This window comes from Lissotriton vulgaris, chromosome 1_1 (assembly GCF_964263255.1).
Source record: "Lissotriton vulgaris chromosome 1_1, aLisVul1.2, whole genome shotgun sequence".
Lineage (NCBI taxonomy): Eukaryota > Metazoa > Chordata > Amphibia > Caudata > Salamandridae > Lissotriton > Lissotriton vulgaris.
This window is the reverse complement of record NC_141685.1, coordinates 1439829105-1439851417: the sequence shown is the minus strand read 5'-3', so window position 1 is coordinate 1439851417 and position 22313 is coordinate 1439829105. Positions and strand designations below refer to the sequence as shown.

The 22313-nt window shown below is 42.4% G+C and overlaps 1 protein-coding gene across 1 annotated transcript in view; it reads right to left on the bottom strand.

Annotated features, from left to right (window-relative positions):
* Nucleotides 1-22313, bottom strand: part of TBC1D22A (TBC1 domain family member 22A) — a 2197648-nt gene that overhangs the window by 289549 nt on the left and 1885786 nt on the right. The gene's annotated exons all lie outside the window — the stretch shown is intronic.

Here is a 22313-nt window from a genome sequence, read left to right as displayed (position 1 = left end):
GCTACTAACTGTCTCACTCCTATAAGTGTGACAATTCAGAATATTCTAGGCCCGCCAAAAGCTATAAGACTGACTTGGGAGGCAGGTAATAGTAATTTTGAAAATATATTGAATTAATAATTAACTGTTGTTGTGTTATTCTTTAAATTAGCCCGACTCTAGCCAGCACTGGTGTTGGCAATTAAGTTCCAGTGCTCAGCACCGGAATCCACCTGCTCAAATTAAACACTGCCCATTGACCTTATTACAAGTGCATGTGGATATAATGCACTTGTAATTGGGTGATACTATATCTGTCATGTTTATGACAAAGTATCCAGCCACCAAAATCTAAATCGGCTCAAAGCCACTTAGGGCCTAATTTAGATTCGACAGACAACGTACTGTTGCCTGCTAAACCCTCAGTAGATCAGCCTTGTCGAGAGATGTGAGCCTGTTCAGTATTCTGTGGATGGAGCCCCGATTGACTCTATTGATGAAATACTTCCTCCAACTGCCCAACAGGGTAGGGGCCACCAGAGGACGAACATTACACCACCCATCCTATTTTTGAGAACGTATGAGTCATTATTTTTATGTATTTCAAGAACAAACTTCCACTTTGAGAGCTTGTTTTTGCAAAACAAAAAAAGTCAATAGTTTGGTATATGGCTGTCAAAAAAACAGCTGCTATACACCAAACTTTTAGTATATTGAAAGGAACTGTTGTGGTGATGGTTTCTTTCAATGTACAAAGATGACTTCATGGCGAGCAGTCATTTCTAAATTTGCAGATGGTCCACAGGGCTGGCGGTCATCTCTAAATTTGGTAGGCAGAGAACCCCTTGGATGGTGGAGATAATGTACTCCGCCATTCCAACGGACACTACACCATCTGCCAAACTCATATCAGGCCCTTACGCAGGATTGTTAAAAACTAGTCATGATTAGGTATGCATGAAATCGTATACCAAGTTTTATATTGTAGCATTTAAATAGGGCTTCATATCCTTGCTGTGGTCATGAACAACTCTCATTTATATCATGATCAGGTGCAGTATTTTCAGAGCACCGAGTTGAGTAGCATGTTGGTTGTACATTGAAGCTAGCATGTCGCACTGCTGTTGCTTTTGTTACCGGGGGCCGATAATGCAGTACTGCTGCAAAACTAGCCTGCCAGTAACAAAAATGGCCCCCATTGCTCCAAAACTGGCTGCCATCCTCCCTGCCCACCAGGAAAACACCCGATACCCGCTACAACCAGTCTGGCCTGGTGAGAAGCAAAGGTTTGTGTCATGGATGGCATGATGAGTAAGGCACATTGCTTTCAGTGTAATGTGTCTAGCCATAAGCGACCATAGTAGAGATTGAAAGGTTACTGCGAAACATGACCAGTCCTGATTTAAACTTTGAGGATACTGTCTCTTCTTAGAGTGAAGCCTATCATGTGGCCCAAGCAATTTTGACCAAGTGTTAAATTGATGGTAGATGTTTTATTTACCACAGACTACAAACCTACCAACCTTAGAATATTTTTCCCCATGTGAGCAAACAGGAAGGAGGGGCTTGCCTCTAGTGAGAGTGCGAGCACCTTGTAAATGGGGCATTGGACCTGCTGTTTTGCCTAGTAATAGATATCAAGACCGATGGCCCGTCAAGCTGTCGAAGATTCTTGTTGAAGGTTGTTAGAAATGGTGGTCTCCACCCTGTCCAAGTAGGGACCCACAATCCTAGTCAGAGTAAGTACGTTACACACCAAACATAACCTGTACTTACCCCTCTGGTAGCCAGGGGCATCACACAGGCCCTGCAGCCCGCAGTGCAGGGGCCCCAAACAGCAGGGGGTCTCCTCAGCACTGTACTCACGCCAGAGAGCTCTGGATTAAATCTGGAATGGGGGCCCCTCTATGTACCTTGCAGGGGGGCCCCTTCAACTTTCGTTAAGCCACTGGTACAGCTTGGTTCATGCTGTACAGTATGCACAGGGTCCACGTATGGGCATACCATTCCCACTCAAACCAACACACTGAAGTTTACAAAATAAACTGCAATTGCTTAGGTCCACATCCCTGCCCATTATTATTTTGCATGCCATGCCACTCAGTTTGGACCCAGCCTTATGCAAATCAGTCTTGGCCCAGCTCCAATGGAAACAGTTAGTCCTGAACTGACAGGCCAGGTCGCCCAGGCATGAGTCCCTTGCTCATTGCCAGTGGAACTAAGTCACACCCAACTGAAGAGCCCCAATCAGGGTGACACTGTTCTTGAGTTGCTTGTGTTCTGGTTCAGAAAGAACCTGGCCTAGCAGTTACAGATGGACTGTTCCCATTGGAGCAGGACCAAGACTGAAGGTCTATGGCTGGGTCTTTTTTGAGGTGGCATTCTGTGCAAAATAAGATGGGTTGGAATGCTACCCCGAACAATTGCCTGTGGTTAGACTTGTTGCAAGCATTCTTCCATCACCTTTGGATGTAGGGGTCAAACCGAAGAGAGGACCTTTTGTAAGCAGAGTATTTGAAAACAGGCAGTGGTGGCTGAACTAGTGGTCAAAACTTTCATCTTTACAGATGGGTTAAATAGAATCCTGATGTTTTTAGCTGATGGGGCGATTTTCAATGAGTCACAGGGAAACAAGATGGTAGCACTAAGAGGATAGTGCACTATGGGAGAGAAAGTAAGTGATATTTTTTTGGGAGGAGTTCATCAAAAGTGACCACACTGCTATCCAGTGTAAGATAGAGAACCAACGTCGGACTCCAGTTGCCACACTTCCTCTGTGTGATCCCCAAGTTATGAGTTAGTAGTAGTATGAGAGTCGGTGTGCACACTCTGCTCCTGTACCTGCCGTTGAAGGGTGCCAACTGCCAAGCAGATATACAGGATTATGAGAACATTGGAGTGGTGCACTCCCAAATGAATATAACGTCAATAATGAAGCTTGATCAGTTTCTTTGTTGCAAAAATATAAAACTCATTGTTTTCAACAATCCATAGGGTTTGTGCAATGCATCAGCATGGAGCTGCTCCGTACGCTGAGACACCGTCTGATTTAACTGCAGGCACACCACTGAAGCCCTTATCAAGGAGGCCCACACAGCGGCAAGCAGTCTTGAGATCTACTGCTTCTTACATATATCCTGACCTGGGTCCGGACCAGACCAGGGCCAGGGATCCATCCATTATAAGCACTACATTTGCTGTATTCACCAGCCATCATACTCACCCTGACGAAGTTCAACCCTTTGAGCGAAATGCATTGGCTGATGCATTGCACAAACCCTATGGATTGTTGAAAATAGAGAGTGTTATATTTTTACAACGAAGAAACTGATCGAGCTTTAATATTGACGTTATATTTATTTGGGAGTGCACCGCTCCAGTGTTCTCAAAACACTGCTATCCAGTGTCGAGTGGCTACAAGTTAGTCACAGATAATTACAAGGACAACTGTGATGAGCAGTGGTAATGAAGCTATATACATCTGTGGAATCGATGGTGAGAAAGCCAAATCAAAAAGGATTCAATGGCTATTTGAGAAGGTACTGTAGCTTGGACACAGGGTGTTAGGCTTGGGATAAGACTGTGTCCTGAGACCACAGGACACAACTGCAAACAACGCCCAGTGAGTAGTGAAAGTAGCTGACAATGTACATCAGTATAAAAGAAACACTGAAACAACTTTGGCAAAAGAGTAATGCACTTCTCTGGCATGATCACAGCCACAGTTCTGTAACCAATAATCATTCCATCTCCTCAGACTGATTTTACCCACTCATCTGGACTATGATAAAGTACTACATTCTGCACACCTGAAAATTGTTTAAGCAGAATGCAGATGGATCAGAACTTGTCTTCAAGAAACCATTGGATCACATCACTTATCTTTCAAGCTCTCCACTTATTGCCAGTGATCTGGTAAATATCGTTTTCTTCCCTGACATGAATACTTGATGGAATCTAACTCATATTCTCACAATGTAAGGTGCACAGCAGTCAGCAAATATACACCTTCCTCCACAGTGGCTCACACATGCCCTCCTGCTTAGCTTGACCACATTCAACAGCTTTTAGTGCAGGTTCATCTCAATATCATCAGCAATGACCAACACGAATTACATTACCAAATGCATTGATACAACATATGACTGCATTTTTGCACATATGATGTCCAAGTGAATCTTTGAATGTGATACCAATTGTGTGGAATACAAAAGAAGTCTATTGTTATATAATTGCTCTTTTGAGGTAAATAACAGTGCTAATGATTGGAATACCACAACTTTGTGAGGAGCCTAAACATTCTCCAGAATAGAATTACTTTTTTATGTCAATGTAGTCCTTGTCACAACACTTGTCTGCTGCAGTAATGAAGCTTGCTTTTTTGTCACCCAAAAATATCTGTGTGGACCTGTAATGTTTATCAGCGGAACTGCAGCTTTCAACCTTTGTGCAACTGTTGGCAGTGGAACTGGAGCCAATTTTCCCAATAATCTCTATTAGGAGAACTATTGAGAACTTCCCCATTTTGTCTTCATGTAAATCTTGCCAGCAAAACTTCTGACTTTCTTCTGTCAATCACCTCAGTGAGGACATTTCTTAAGTGTCACTGTATACCAACAACTGGTTTCTGTGTAATGCGTATCAGAACAAATGTTGGCTGTCAGTGCAACGTCAGCCTTAGTTCTGTACGACGTATGTACCAAGACATTTGTTTACAGTCATTGAAAGTATAGGGTTTATTGTGCAAGGAATCACAGTGAGGAAATCTACTGGTTGTCATTAAAACTGCAGCATGTTTGAGATAAGGCGGGTAAACTTCTGGCCTGGCTAGACAAAAAAGAGCATTTGTGGATAGCACAAACACGAACACAGGATGGGGGTACTAGTAACTGACCCACAGGAAATAGTAAATAAACTAGCCTGATATTTCAAACAGGTCTATGCGTCATCATCAACCACAACGGTTGAGGAGGCACAGGCCTTTATTAAAGATATTAATATGCCCAAACTAATGCCAGAGGAGGCCCTCATGCTCAAAGCTTACCTCACGACTGATTAATTACAATTAGCTATTGGTCTATACAATCAGGGAAAGCGGTGGGGCCTAACGGCATACCCATCAAACTCTACAAAAAGACAGCTGGTATAATCACCCCACATCTACTAAATATGTATCTCTAAGGTCTGGAGGCGGGGGAACTCCCATGGGACCAAAGAACGGCCACCATAGTAACGATTCCCAAACCAGGAAAACTTCCAGAGGAATACACCTCGTATCGCCCAATATCTTTAATTAACATTGAAACTAAAATCCTGGCTAAACTTCTCGCAACAAGATTAACCCCACACCTTACGGCCCTAATACACCCGGATTAGTCGGGATTTATGCCTGGCAGACACACAGCTCTTTATCTGAGACGCCTGCATGGGGTGATGGTCCGTATACCGTACATCCAGGAACCATCTGTTATTCTCTCGCTAGACGACTGCATGGTGTTTGATATGGTGGATTAGCCTTTCCTCTTCGCGGTTCTTAAACATTTGGGCTTTGGCCCTATATTCCATGCCTGGGTACACATGTTATACTCGAAACCCTTGGCGCATATCACAGCAAACGGTCACATATCAGAGGACTTCCCACTGAGACGCGGAACATGTCAGGGATGTCCCCTCTCCCCATTACTGTTCGCCCTTGTGCTGGAGCCACTGGCCGCATGGATTAGATGGGAACCGACTATCCGAGGGCTCAAGGGGGCAGCAGGCTGGGAGGATCGCATCTCCTTGTATGCGGATGACGTATTACTATATATGACATCCCCCAAACGATCAATTTTGGTGCTCCTAAATATCTGTGACCTTTATGGTCGGGTGTCTGGCTACACCATAAATTGGTCCAAATCGATCATGTTTATACTTTATGGCCCGCCACCGCAACTCCCTAAAGATTGTAATCTGAAGATCGCAGAGGAAAGCTTTAAATATTTAGGTATCTATGTGACACCTAGGCCTGATGAATTCCTTAAAAAAAATCTCATACCCCCCCTTGAACATCTAAAACGTGATACAACACATTGGCACACCTTACCATTGACACTTTTCAAAATGATGGCACTCCCACGGTTTTTATATGCCTTGGAGAACACCTGTTTCCCGTACTGTCGAGCTATTTTAAAGCAATAGCGGCAGAAGTCGCCAAATTACAATGGGGGAACAAACCGGCATGTGCTGCAATGGATGAACTGGTCAGAGGCTGGTATGATGGAGGCATAGCTCTCCCAAACATACAATTATACTACTGGGCAGAACAGTTAAAAATAATCAATCAATGGATACACGCCCCATAAACAGACCCTGCGTTTCAAGGGGACAGATAGGGGTTAGGGGAGGAAGGCGTTATGAAGGCACTATACACCAAAAAACGGTCTACCCCACTAATTGGACCAACAGCACATACAGTAAACATATGGTACACAGCATTTACAAAATTGGGCTGGCAAGGGGTTATCACCCAACTCACTCCGCTCTGGGATACACAACGGCTTGGCTGACTCAGAAACAGTAAAGGGTTCCATAGATGGTACGAAATAGGCATCTCTACGGTGGGCGACTTATGGATTAAGGGCAAAATGACCACGTTTGAGCACCTGCAGGAACAATACAAACTGCCATCCTCAGAAATATTCAGATATATGCAGATCAGGCATGCACTACAGGCAGTTATACCACCCAACACTGCATTACCAGAGGCCTCTCCCCTAGAGGCTAAGCTACTGACCAATTATAGGCACAAAAAGGCCACTTCACTCACCTACCGTAAACTAGTTAACAATTTACCTGACCCAACGCAAGCACTAAGACAAAAATGGTCCTTAGACTTGGGGGATCCCGACAATACAGTTTGACAAATGACACTTTCATCCCTATGCGAAGTAGCAATACCTTCACAATTAAGATTAGTGCAACTCAAGATATCACATCACACGTAGTACACCATATTGTACGTAAGTGCAAAAAGATAGAACGACAGTGGCGGCAGGCCTATGACCCAGAAGTCAAAGCTCATTACAGACAAACCCTCAAGGAGTTTCGTAAACTTAAACGTAACCCCATGCGCACCTATTTCGCGGACACCATTGCAAATGCAAAAAACAATAGCTAAGATTCTTGACGTCAGAGCCCCTATTCCGAAAAAAACTCAAGACCTGGCTCTTCTCCCTCCTCTAAATTATCTAATCCCCACATCATTTCACGGACCCTTTAAGAGGTAGTATCTTCAGCGCCGGGACACTTCCGTTGGAGGTAGCTGAGCGCTCTACAAACTACTAAATAAATAAAAAATAAATAAATTGACCCTCCACAAAATAGGGAATGCTCCACATTCGTTCTGCCTCGGGAATGTGGGGAGGAAGGTACATTCTACCACACCATTTGGCAATGTCCAAAGATTGTACCATATTGGGTAGCAGTAATGAGAACTATGTCTCAAGTAGAGGACGTATCAGTGATACCAGTACCCAAAAGATGCTTATTAAACAAATGGGAGCCCACTGATCTTAATCATCCAGCACAGGACTGGGCAACCCTTGGGATGATGTTTGCCAAGCGCAATGTAGCCAGATTGTGGGCTTCAGGATACTCACCAACGCTCAATGACTGGTGCGAAGACATAGATTGGGCCATGGTGGCAGAGAAAGCGAGGATGTCCCCAAAAATAGGGGAGCAAGTATAGGGGATATATCTGTGATCCACCCAGGTTGGCGACTGATGAGATTTCAGACTGAGGGGTGTGGCAGGAGAAACAGGCAGTATGGATTATCAGATGAGTTATTTCTTGTACTACATGTAATGATGATGTGCATAATGTAAATGGAACTTGTACCAACTAACAGTGATTCGTTTTTAATTTGTGTGACTTTACTCTGCCCTGAAATTGATAAAAAGAATTAAAAAAACTGCAGCATGATCACTCCATGTAACAATCACTGTAAAGGCATGTGTTGATTGTCAGTGGATTTAATGTCAAATGGCATACTGCATTACTGATGTCATCCATGCCCTTGCTATGTCATGTATTTTGTTATCAATGATGTCATCCATGGGGTTGTTTATGATCTCAGCTGTGATGTCACATGCATAATTATAAGCAGTGCATTTGAGGCACATGATTGTTGCACAGCTATTCGGAACTCGGGAACAGCAGTGTTAAGCTTTTAGACTAAAGGAAACGTTTCTTCAACTGAAGGTTTTTAGGGGAATGTCTCGTTTTTTTCTTTTAAGGACATCCCATAGTTTGCTTTGAGCATTCTAGTCCCTGAAAAATACATACATCCCCTGAAATTAATGTTGTTGTATGGAAGTGTTAGTTTTATAATTTTATATTTAGTCTCAAAATTAGTTTTTGGTAGCATATAGTTTTTTACTTTTTAAATGTAAACAGAATCAGTAATACAATGCTGATGGCAGAAATTCAAAGAGTGTCTAATGGATTGAGGTATGGATATTGTGCGCGTCTTATGCTTCACTAAGGGGGGAACAAACACGGGTCCACAGTTGGGATTGTAGAAATGCCACCTCAGGAAAATATTTAGCTGCAGTACGGTACTAAAACTTTGACCACTGAGCGTCTATCGTTTTTAAATGTTTCATCCTTCAAAAATAAAACCTTCCCTGAGGGGACTGCACTGCGGTAGGTTTTTGGAACTAGCCTGCTTCTTTGTTATTGCTTCTGTGCCTGTGCACTATGAGCAATCACAGTGCGACATATACTGATTATCCAAATCCTTCACATCAAATCGATGTCGATGGAGGGCTTGACGAAAATGTGTTTCAGATATTTCAAGAAGTGTCTGTTGCCTTAAGGCAAGCATCAGAAAGTCTAGTGGGGAATAGAACATCGCTCCACACCTCAGATGGATGAGCTCTCTTGGTTCAGCAGATTATAGCAATGCAATATTTTGATTTCGGGCTTTTTTCCACCAGCAAAGTATATTAGAGGTACCAAATTGTCAATTTTGTATATGAGCAAGCACAGTTTAGTGCACATCAGAAACCATATATATTCAATTTAAGAGTTTAGAAATAAACTTTTATGAAAGTGGACCTGGTAATTATTCAGATTTGCAGTAAGTACACTGTTTCACTGCCACTTAATGTTAGGCGACCCTTTGAAAAAGGCCTAGTGGCTTTATCAGAGGGAATTTAAAGGAAAATGATGCTTTTCATCTATTATTGTTTTACTTTATTCTGCATGATGAATGGAACTTTCGCCATGTATAAGTTTGTCTGACACACTACACAGATACAATGATAAAAGGCAATACAATGGGTTATGCAGCTTCTGTTGTTGTTGGATCCACACACACCAGTGCAAAGCAGATTCTTTTGCACACTTTCTTGTGGAAACACACTTTAGTGGGAACCATATACAAGTGATCTTTTCTACATAATTGGGACACCTTCAACACATATTTGATGGACATTTTCTTCAATATTAAACCATTAGATTCATTAATTCTACATAAGAAAAAGCACCTTCTGCTGTGAGCAATTAGGGTGTGGCAGGTTACCAAGAATTCAGTCATAATCAATAAGCAGAAAACGATATGCTGTGAAACAAGGAGTCTGAACACTGAGATATTGCAATTTTATATTCCGTAAAAAGATATAGATATATAACAAATGTTTTAGTCAATGGTAGGAATTCATCCATGGACACTAGACTGCAGAGAAGTTTAAAAAAAAATTAACTCCATGTAGGCCGTGGCAGTAAAATTGACTTCTTCCAATAACAAAGCCCAGTAAAATGACACATAAATAGACAAACTTTAAACAAGCAACCCTCTCATCACAATGCCAGCTTTGGCAGTGTTAAACGCAGTCTTCTAACAGATAGCTCAGGATCATCAGCAGGTCTTCTGCTACCAATGGGCCATCTTCACTGGCAACTTCGTGACTCTGGATGAGGTACTGAGCGCATTGCTGCCATAGGACCAGAAATGCATCACCATGCCAACCACAAATACACATAATAGAGAGACAATGTGTTATAATATTGTAGAATTTCCCAACTACGCCTAATACGACAGACTGCACACGTTTGAAACAAGTAGCAACTAAGGCCCTAAAGCAGGTTAATGGTATCCAGCGATGCTGCACAGCATCATGAAGACGACTTTGGGCCAGATGTACGACCCTTTTTTGCACTCGCAGATGAGAGATTGGCCCGTTTGCAACCGCAAAAAAGGTATTGGCATGTACGAATGCTATTTTGCGAGTGCTAACTCACAATATAGCATTTGCAACTCTCGCTATTAGAAAGGGGCATCCCTTCTTAATAGCGACACTCACTGCCATGTACTATTGTTTTGCGACCGCATTTGCGGCGGCAAAACACACGCAGTTTACCACTTACTTCAAGTAAGTAAACCACACACAAAGTGGAAGGGGTCCCCAGGGGACCCCTTCCCCTTTCTGAGTGTGTGAGAAATATTTTTTAAAAAGCAGGCAGTGGTCCCAGGGACCACTGCTCGCCCCTAAAAAATGACATTGAAAAGTTTCATTTTTTATTTTTTTAAGGAAAGCGGACTGCATTTAAAAAAATGGTGGTCTGATGACCCCAGCAGGCCACCATCCCTGGGAGTGCTAGCCATTCCCAATGGGGTAGCAAATTGCGCTTGCCTCATGACTATTGATGAGGCATGGAATTTGCGACCCCATTGGGAATTGCTAACAGTGTCTGTGACACTGTTGTACATTGCATTTTGCGAGTCGCAAAGCGATGCAATTTGCGACTCGCAAACTGTAAGGGTCATACATCTGGCCCTAAGTGATCACTCACTACTGTGCAAAGCATCCATAACCATTTTGCACCCACAAACAGCGCAATGGCATGAGGACGTGGTTATAAGATGGCTGAAAGAAAAACATTAACACAGCTGGTGCACATAACAGTTACCCAATGCTCTTTCACGCGCACCACAACTTGGGAAAGGACAACAATTCATATGTCAAATATTTCAACAACATTGAATGCACACTAAATGCCCTCTTGCGCCTGAATTGGTAGGGCGTTCCAGTGTGCGCCACTGAAAGTGTGAAGCATAAGACATAATATTCACTTACTATAATAACCACTTCGGACAGTGATAAAGATGAGAGAAATTAGGTAAATGCCAACAACCATGCAAAGGGAGTATCCACAGGAAATGAATTGGATGTGAGTTCATCTTATCTAGTTTTACAACTATTCACAATAAGTGGCACACCCACAAATTACAAGCAATATGAGAAGTTGTGATTTTTAGAAGACCTGCTCTACAGAGGCATACACATATGGTATTCTGGGCATTCATTATGAATATTGTTACTTAAACAATTATGAAGACTGGCATATTATTTGAATCCCTCTAACACAAGCCTCTGAGAAACTATGCCGCAGAGCATCTTTCCTCTTAATTCGTATGGAGAACTGAATATGTGTTTAAAACACCGTGGACCAGGCTTCTCCAACGAGTAGCTCTCCAGCTACCTGTAAGTAGGTCCTCTGTGTGTAGGCCAGAGAACTAAATTTGAAGCTTTTCCTTGGTTGAATTAATATATGCATCGGTGAACAACCTTTACAACAAAACTTTTACAACGCACTACCATTACAACGCAGGCATTACAACGCAAACCATTACAACGCATTGCGCTGGGGGGCGCTCTAGGATAGGGAATAAGTTTAATTTTCTATCCAACACCTTCCCTAGTGTACACGGGGACTGGAGTTGGAATAGAAAATTAAACTTTTCGCTATACAGCACCTCTAAGCGCTATGCGTTGTAATGGATTGCGATGTAAAAACCGCGTTGTAAAGGCATGCGTGGTAAAAGCATGCGTTGTAACGTCATACATCCATATGCATCATGACAAATTGATAAGCTGATATTTAGTTGAAAATTGGTGAATTTCCAAAATATATTTAAGCGATAAAAATTAAACAGTATTGGAGTGACTATTGCAAAAATGAATTGGTGCTATGAGCACTGCAGCTATTGCTGGTATGTATCCTCCCACGTAGAAGCATTCCACAGTGACAAGGCATTTTTAGAATAATTGCTGGCAACCGTGCCAGATGCGCAAAGGTAATAACTGCCAGATGCACAGTGGTAATCACTGCTAGTAATCTTGCATATGGGTAACTCATTTAATCTTGTCTGATGCTACAGCGCTAATAATATTAGCAGCTCAGCAGGAATTTAATTGAACATAATTACATAAAAAGTATGAGACCCCTGCATTAGACAGTCTTGTGCCGAATGGTACAGGAAAGACTCAGCTGAACAACATACCTATGAAACTCAAATGTAACAAGCCTCTCCTATCCCTCTACCCCCGTGTTCCCCCGTTTTGAGGCCCACAAAATGTTTTCTCTGAAGTAACACCAAGGAAATGTAGCTGTTCAGCGTACATCACCGACCAGACAAATAACCCTGCAGTAGCATGCACTTTCAAGCTCTATGTACATGAGCCTCATTTATATTGCTCTGGTAAAAATTGTAAATATAGTAATATTCCCTTAAATCTAACCAAATCTACCATTGTTCCACATTGTCTGGCTGCTAAATGGAAAATTCAGTAGAAAGAAAAGTAAAACTACTGAGCATATTATCTTAGGTCCATTCCAGGAGAAATAAAATAAATCGCTCACCATTGATTCAGTTCTAGCTAACACTCAATGATGTCCAAAAGATACCAATGGCTCTAACATATCAATTCAAACACACAGTGCAGACTTTTCTAGATTGCATATTGTTAATTTCATCATTTGATGGCGTAAGTATTAGAAAGATCACCCTTTTGCTAGATAATTCCAAATTCACAACCGCATTTTACAACGTATGCATTACGAATTTCAAAAAAGAAACTATACTTCCTTCATACATTCTGCTGTTTTCATTCTAATCTTTCTCAACTTCATTTATTATGCGTGTTTTACATTTGATAGACTACAATGTATAGTTGCATATGTATTTCTTGATGTCTAATTCAGGGATGGATACTCTAAATGGATTATTCAGCGTTTTTCATGCATTTATATATGTCAATTTTACCAATCTCCATAGCTTCCGTCACCATTAAATTCAATTCATCCTATATGAAAACGGACGTTTATTCTCTTAGATTTCAGAAACAAGTTTTACACTTTTCATTTTTGCACAGACCCTCAGCAGGGGGAATGGCTCTAAGAGCCACATTCATCAAACTGTGCATTTGCGATTCCTAAGTTGCGATTGTTAAGAAATAACAATTTTGGAATTGCAAATGCTTATGCATGTAGGAATCGCAATAAATTTTGCAATTCCTACACATTCCTTATTTGCAATTCGCAAATTGAAGAATCGCAAATAAGGAATTGCTTCCCATTTCTACCTATGGGCCCATAGGAATCAATGGGAATTGCATGCACAATTTGCAAGCACCAAATTGGTACTCGCAAATTGCGCATGCAATTTCAAGGGTGCCAAAAGGATACCCTGATGCACCCCTGAAATTGCAATATCAACACATGTTGCACATACACATTCCTCAAGGGCATCTATGTGTGAAACATAGAACTTTGAAAAATGCACTTTTGTGTATTTTTCAAAGTTCTCCAAATTACCATCAACTTTGAATTGATGGTAATTTGCATTTCTTAATTGCGAAATGGTAATTTTTTGTTGTTGTTCCAGTGCATTTAGGGAATCGCAATTTGCGATTCCCTAAATGCAATCGCAATTTAAGTAATTGCAAATTTAGCGATTACTTAAATAGCATTTTTGCATTTGGGATGATGCATCCCAAATGCAAAAATAGCGGTCGCAAGGGGGCAGATTCTGCAAATCTGTCCCTTTGCAAAAGCTATTTCTAATGATGCATGTGGCCCTTAGTTTTTATCTCTTCTGCCAACAAATAGATATATTCAACCCGCACACAACACTAATAATATTTGTAGAAAAACCCAACTCTCTCCTCTTGGTTTAACTACAGACTGCTTTGGATATAATCAAGGGCAGGGATATTATTCACTATATTGACCAACAATAAGTGTAACATAATAAGAGTATCCAATCTATGTGGAATTTAATACATTTTACAATAATTTAGAACACGTAATCACTTTAACCTATACATACTGATTTAGTTACTTTTGGTCAACAAAAGAAAAATAAAACAGGCCTCCTGCCATCATATAGCATTTCCTTCTAAAATCACTGGATAAGTCAGTTGTAACAATCATAATTGGTATTGTCAATATAGTGTACTGGCAATGTGAGTGAATATCTGCACCTATGTAAGTAAGGCTTGGTTATCAAACCTCCTATAGTAGAAATGTGATCACTCTGCTGCTTATTAATAAGCAAAATGCTGCTTCAGACCATGTGCACAGGTATCAAGTCAGGGGGACAACAGTACAAATGTTGGAGCACTGAAATATTAAAAAGAGGAATTTAGGAGATCATATGGTTCTAGCCTACCTATCCATCTAAAGAAGTTGAGAGTGCATCAAGTGTATGTCCTCTTTTAAACAGGCAGACATCCAATTTGCTAATTTGCAAATACATTTTGTTTACACTCAACCCGGTGAAACATGGAAGCAGGTTAATTGCACTTGTTCAAAAATTAACAGGGGGTGGAGGACAGGATTTTCAAATTAGAAGATAACGTGGTGTAGTAGAACAAGCTAAAGACAGAGGATCTGCAGAATCACCTTGATCCCTCTTAACTGAGCAGAAATATAAAACCCCTCTGGTAAATGTGTAGCTTCTTCATAATTGTAGTGAAATTAAATAATTCATGCAAAGATTTTTCTACAGGTCATTGAGTGCCCTTCTTAACGGAAGTCCTACTCACCCTACACTGCATGTCTTTGCTGGTCTCATGCACAAATCTTCATGCAGGCAGATGCTGGTGTATACATACATGCACACACACACTTACATTCAATATACTTCCCTTGCGATGCAAAGGCATGCCTTGTAAATCCATATTCGTAGTAAAGGCATTGTGTGGTAATTTTGTAATGCCCACTTTGTCAAGACAGTTTCCCTCACGTATCATATCACTCAAGAATTAAGTGACGTCATTTATTGACATCAATTATAACTTGGAAAGTATATATATTCAGAGGTGTGGGTAGGGGCATTGGGTGGTGAGGGTGTATTTAGGCTTTAGGAGTGGGTTGGGGTATTGGGTGGTAAGAGTGTTTTTCGGTTTATGGGTTGGTAGGGGTACTGGGTGGTAAGGGTGTTCTTAGGCTTTAGGGGTGGGTTGGGGTATTGCGTGGTAAGGGTGATTTTGTGCTTAGCTGTCTGTCAGGGTATGGGGTGGCAAGGGTATTTGTAAGGTTTAGGGGTGGGTAAGGGTAATGAGTGGTAAGGGGGGTTTAGGGTTGGGTTAGGACTTAAGAGGTGGATAAGGGTGGTTTAGAGTTTTGGGGTGGGTAAGGGTATTGGTCTAAGGGTGTTTCTAGGATTTAGTGGTGGGAAGGGTATAGGGTGGGAAGGGTGTTTTTAGGGTTTACTGGTGGTAAGGGTATAGGGTGTTAAGAGTGTTTTTAGGCCATAGGGGTGAGTAGTGTATTGGGTGGTAATGGTCTTTAGAGGCTTTAGTGGTGGGTAAGTGTATAGTGTAGTGATAGTGTTTTTGGGGGTTTTGGGGTGGGTAGGGTTTTTGGGTGGTAAGGGAGTTTTAAGGGTATGGGATAGTATAGGCAATTTTAGATATTGAGTTTTGGGGGGGCGTCCCCTAAATATATATAAATATATATATATATCTCATAGCGTGGAAGGGTATACTCAGATGTGAGTCCCTTGCTCATTGCACCATCAGGATTCAAGCAAGCCGGGCCGAAGACGGCTGTAATGCCAGAAACCGGTCCCCGGAAGCTTGTTTCCTTCCCAGTATAAGAATTGGCTTGGTAGTTTGGTCTGCCCTGTTCCCATGATGCACTGGGCCAGGGACAGACTAATTTGCATGTAGCCAGGTTCTGAGCTGGGATGGTGCAGTGAGCTAAAAAACGGTGATGGATCAAGCCCTGATCTGTTGACTGGGTATGAGTGTTCTGTTTAATTCAGATACTCTGTCCATCACCACCCCCTTTTCTGAATCGTTTTGTCCACCATAAGCGTGGAAGGGTATACTCAGATGTGAGTCCCTTGCTCATTGCACCATCAGGATTCAAGCAAGCCGTGCCGAAGATGGCTGTAATGCCAGAAACCAGTCCCCGGATGCTTGTTTCCTTCCCAGTATAAGAATTGGCTTGGTAGTTTGGTCTGCCCTGTTCCCATGATGCACTGGGCCAGGTACAGACTAATTTGCATGTAGCCAGGTTCTGAGCTGGGATGGTGCAGTGAGCTAAAAAACGGTGATGGATCAAGCCCTGATCTGTTGACTGGGTATGAGTGTTCTGTTTAATTCAGATACTCTGTCCATCACCACCCCCTTTTCTGAATCGTTTTGTCCACCATAAGCGTGGAAGGGTATACTCAGATGTGAGTGCCTTGCTCATTGCACCATTAGGATTCAAGCAAGCCGGGCCGAAGACGGCTGTAATGCCAGAAACCGGTCCCCGGAAGCTTGTTTCCTTCCTAGTATAAGAATTGGCTTGGTAGTTTGGTCTGCCCTGTTCCCATGATGCACTGGGACAGGGACAGACTAATTTGCATGTAGCCAGGTTCTGAGCTGGGATGGTGCAGTGAGCTAAAAAACGGTGATGGATCAAGCCCTGATCTGTTGACTGGGTATGAGTGTTCTGTTTAATTCAGATACTCTGTCCATCACCACCCCCTTTTCTGAATCATACTTGGGGTTGGCAGTTCTAGTTAGGACCATGCTTTCATAGAAAAAGTGTTTTTTGACTTGACTATATCTGTGACACCATTGAATAAATCTTCAAGAGATTTTCATTATAAAGGTATACCACTGATCCTTGTTGCACGTGGAAAGATCCCTCAAGCAGTGGCCAAGAAAAAAGGGAAGGGGGTCTAAAAAAGGGATTTTTCCTATGTTAATTTCATGGAGCTATTATGTTGGGGTTACAGCCTGAACCACTGGACAAAATTACATCAAATTTGGAAGAAGGGTAGCTCTTAGTTCAAAAAGAACCCTTTTTGTTATTTGGTGTAAATATGTTCTACAGTTTTTTAGAAATTAAAAATAAAAAGTGTATATATAGGGATGCGGATCCTCTGAGTAACCAACAAACCCATGCTGAAATATGATTGGCTGCAAAAACCTCAAGCAGGAAGTGCTAGCTGAAGAGCCCCTCCAAAACATTTTTTAAAAAGAGACGAGGACAGGGTAGGTCTCTTAGAGGTCAAAAAAGCCTTGGGGAAAAAAGGATTTTTTGGCAAGAGTCGCATTGGATCTATGACTCCAGTAGAACAATAAAGTAAAAAGGAACTGGGGGCTTCTGCGCTTCTGTAATATTTAGCCCTTGATGGACCATGTACCTGGGGCATGTGGAATGAAAAAAATTAGGGGGGCACATGGGGCCCACCTCCTGAGGCTCTTTTGAGCCCCGGGGCCACCACATCCCCAGGGCTTATCTTTTAATTAAGGGGGTGTCCTAGGGCCAATAATGGCCCAGGGAACCGCGACACCTCCACAGCCAGCTGTGTCCTGGGGTGCTCATTCCCCACATTGAATGGGGACACTTCGAAACATGTCAGGTATCCATGGCAGATTGTCCTTCTCAAAGTTATCATTGTACTGGTGGACTGCATACCATAAAGGCTCTTAAGGAGCATTTTGCTGCTCGAGTGCTCCTTGATGGGTACTTGGAGCTTGGATAAATACGCGGCACACCCTTCTGTGCAGGAGCACCACCCTAGGATGTGGGGCCACGCAGCCGGTTATCCAGCAAGCCGATATTGTTGGGCCGCAATGGATTTAGCATGTCCACCGGCACACTGAGGCCCATCTGGAGGCATTCAATGTCACAGCATCAACATTGCGTGCTCCATTGGGAGATAAAGGACACTACAAGGCCCATAATGCTCTGCTAGTCGCTGCAGAGCATCCCATTCAGGGAATGCATTGGAGCATTTAAATGATGAGGGTGGTGTCCTATGCGCCTTCAATTGCCAAACCCTCTCAAGAGAAGTGGGGACACTTCGAAATGCGCGCAGTCCCGGGCACACGTAGTGGGTATGTAACAGTGGTGTGTAAGTCACGTGTGAATGACAATTGCAGTGGTCGACACCAGTATCGAGTTGAAAAGTTATTTAATTGAAGCAACAATTTAATTTGAAAAAACACCAGCTAACACGTTTTTCGTCACTAGGAATGGTCCCGCATGAGATTTACACACCAGTGTTACACCCCCACTACGTGTGCCTGGGACTGCGCTTATTTCCCAGTGTGGGTCCTTTGATTCACACATTTCTGAAGGTTATTGGGTAATTCCTCTGACCTGGCAGCACCGTACCCACTCAGAATCACATATAATACTACACGTACTAGTCTGAGCACCATTACATCCTGACTGACTAAAAACCCAACCCCTAGCTATACACTTCGAAACGCGTTAGGCATCCATGGCACATTGAACTGCTATACACTACGAAACGCGTTAGGCATCCATGATGCCAAAGTCATCCCCCTGCTGAAAAAGCCCACCCTGGATCCCTCCCTCCCAGAAAACTTCAGACCTATCTCTCTTTTGCTGTAGCTGGCCAAGGTGATGGAAGCACATGTGAACTCCACCCTGACCAGATACTTGGAAACTAATGGGATCCTGGACGAGTCACAAAACGGCTTCCGAGCTAATCATAGCACGGAGTCCATGCTCTTGGCAGTCACGGAGCAACTGAGGGCCTTGCAAGACCTAGGAAACACCTCAGCACTGATCCTGCTTGACCTGAGTGCAGCGTTCGACAAGGTCTCCCATGAGATCCTGCTCAAACGTCTCGGGGAGATCGTGCTCAGCGACGGGGCCCTTGCTTGGTTCGCATCATTTCTATCTGACCGCTCCTTCCAGATTCATGCACCACCCTATTCTTTGAGCAAATTCCCTCTCAATTGCAGCGTCCCCCAGGGCTCTGCCCTCAGCCCTACCCTTCTTAACATGTACGTCCGCCCTTGGCCCTCGAAGCCAAGGAACATAGGATCAAATTGATCTCTTACGCGGATGACACACTGCTTATTTTTACCTTCTCTAATAACACCGCATTGGACCAGACAAAATTTCATGAAGATTTCATGGCCATCTCGAGCTGGATGACGGAGAACTGTCTCCAACTTATTTCCTCCAAAACTGAGGTGCTCCTGATTTGGCGTGACTCACAAAAGTGGGACGATTACTGGTGGCCCCCGACGATGGGTTCACCCCCGACTCTAAAGAAGGAAGTCAAGAATCTGGGGGTCCAATTGGACATCTCACTATCTTTCGAGTCGCACGCAAAAAAGGTGGCTGGCACCTGTTTCGGTCGCCTGCGCACCCTCAAGCCCATTTTGGGCTTCTTTGAGCCACCCACCCGACAAGTAATAGTCCTGTCCCTGGTCCTATCCCACTTGGACTACTGTACCAGACTAATGCTTGGAACTAACTTGACGGTCACGAAAAGACTTCAAAGGGCTAAGAACGCAGCTGCCCACACTCTCTTCGCCCTACCTAAATGTTGTCACACCTCACACATCCTTCGCTGGCTGCACTGGCTGCCTGTGGAACAAAGAATTCAGTTTAAAACCCTTTGCCTAACCCACAAAATCCTACAGGGCCAGGGCCCCCAACTACTACAAGGACTCTTCTCTTTTTACGTCCCCACACGTGCCCTACGCTCAGCAGACCTCCACCTTGCTTGCACCATTAGGGTACGCAAGAGCAGAGCAGGCGGCCGGTCCTTTAAGTCCCTGGCCACTGCCCTATGGAATTCCATCCCCCTTGAGGCACGCGCCACTAAAGACCACTGGCTCTTTCGGAAAAAAAAAATAACCTGGCTGTACGCCTCCATCTAGGACGACCTTCACTTCATACTCTCACTTCACTGTCTATCCTGCTACGCCGCCCTAGCTGGCATCTCTGCAAGTGCTGGGACGCCCTGTTGCTGGGGTAGCCATGCGCTGTACAAACAAATCTAACATAACATAACATAACATGGCACATTGAACTGCTTAAAGTTATCGCTGTATTGGTGGACTGTATACCATAAAGTCTATTTAGGAGCATGTTGCCACTCGAGTGCTCCTTGTAAGGTGGGTACTTGGAGCTTGGATAAATATGCGGAACACCCTGCCATGAAGGAGCACCGCGCCAGGATGTGGGGGCCACGCGGTCGGTTATTGAGCAGGCCAATTCCGTAGGGCGGCAACCGAGGCCCATCTGGGGACATTTAATGTTACAGCATCAACATTGCGCACTCCATTGGGAGATAAAGGACACTACAAGACCATAATGCTCTGCTAGTTGCCGCAGAGCATCGCATTCAGGGCATGCATTGGAGCATTTAAATGATGAGGGCGATGTCCTATCCGCCTTCCATTGCAAAAGCGTCTGAAGAGAATTGGGGACACTTCGAAACGCGACAGACTTCCATGGCACATTGAACTGCTTAAAGTTATCGTAGTACTGATGAACTGTATACCATAAAGGCTCTTTAGGAGCATGTTGCCGCTTGGGTAATTGTAGCTTGGATATATATATATTCACTGAAAAAACCATAGGTTTCACACCAGTTATAGTTAGGAATTAGTATTTAAAAAACCTATGAAATTCACTGAAAAAACCATAGGTTTCACACCGGTTATAGTTAGGAATTAGCATTTAAAAAACCTATTAAATTCACTGAAAAAACCATAGGTTTCACACCAGTTATAGTTACCTGGAAATTTTACTGACATAAAACCATTGAAATTCCCACGTTATAGTTAGTTGGACTCACTATAACTTGCGCGTGCAATGCACTGCTGATGACATCACATATTACATCACTCATGACATGGTCAGTGACATCACTCATGACATCACTGATGACATCACTCATGACATCACTGATGACACCATCCAATGAATATGTGCCTTTCTGAAAAATAAATATGTTTTATATATGTATATGTTAAGGTCGATGGAAGAATAAATGTTTAAATAAGTGTCTGAATGGATGTTTTTTTTAAAGAAATTGATTGGTTAACTGGCTTATTTAGTGTATCTTAGTGAATACATATATTAGCGAGTAATGTTTAAATATTTAAATATATGTATCAGTGTTTTACTTTGTGTATAAGTGGCTGCATGGGTTGGTGAGTAGCTACATGTGTGTGTATATGGGTTATTAGGTTTTTTTTAGTATCAGTATGAGTGTCTGTATGGTTTGGTGGGGCTGTTACTTAGCACATAGATGCATCAATGACTGACTCACTGTTTGTATGTGTTTTGAAGACAGCATTTGTGTAGGATTGTATGGGTGGATGAGTGTGTATATGTGTGTGTTAGAGAGTGAATGCCTCTCTCACTAGTGTCTTTATGAGTAACTACATATGTTTTAATCTTGTATATATGAGAATTGATGTATATAAGTAAGTATATGTGAGAGTGAGAGATTGAAAGAGTTCCTGTTTAAATAAGTATGTGTTTCTATAAGTGATTGTTTAAGAGAGTAAGTATGTGTAAGTTTCCTTAGAAGTAATGTGCTAATGTGTGTATAGTTGTATATGCAAATAAATGGATGTTTATTAGTTTATTTGTATGTGTGAGTATATGTATGAGTAAGTTTTTGATGACTGTCAGTGTGTAACAGAATGAATAGGGGTATCACTACATATGATGAGTGAGTATATGTATGAGTGAATACATAAAACTGTTGGTGAATGTGTGAATTTGTATATAGATGGTGAAATTACTGAATTGGTTGTTGTAACTGGTATGGGTATATCCACTTTTTTGTTAATGTTAGTTTCTATTTTTGAATATGTGTTTCAAAGGTTACTTTACAGTGAAAGGAGGTCTGTCACTCTGTCACAAGGATGGTGTCATCAGTGATGTCATGAGTGATGTCACTGACCATGTCATGAGTGATGTAATATGTGATGTCATCAGCAGTGCATTGCACGCGCAAGTTATAGTGAGTCCAACTAACTATAACGTGGGAATTTCAATGGTTTTATGTCAGTAAAATTTCCAGGTAACTATAACTGGTGTGAAACCTATGGTTTTTTCAGTGAATTTAATAGGTTTTTTAAATGCTAATTCCTAACTATAACCGGTGTGAAACCTATGGTTTTTTCAGTGAATTTCATAGGTTTTTTAAATACTAATTCCTAACTATAACTGGTGTGAAACCTATGGTTTTTTCAGTGAATTTCATAGGTTTTTT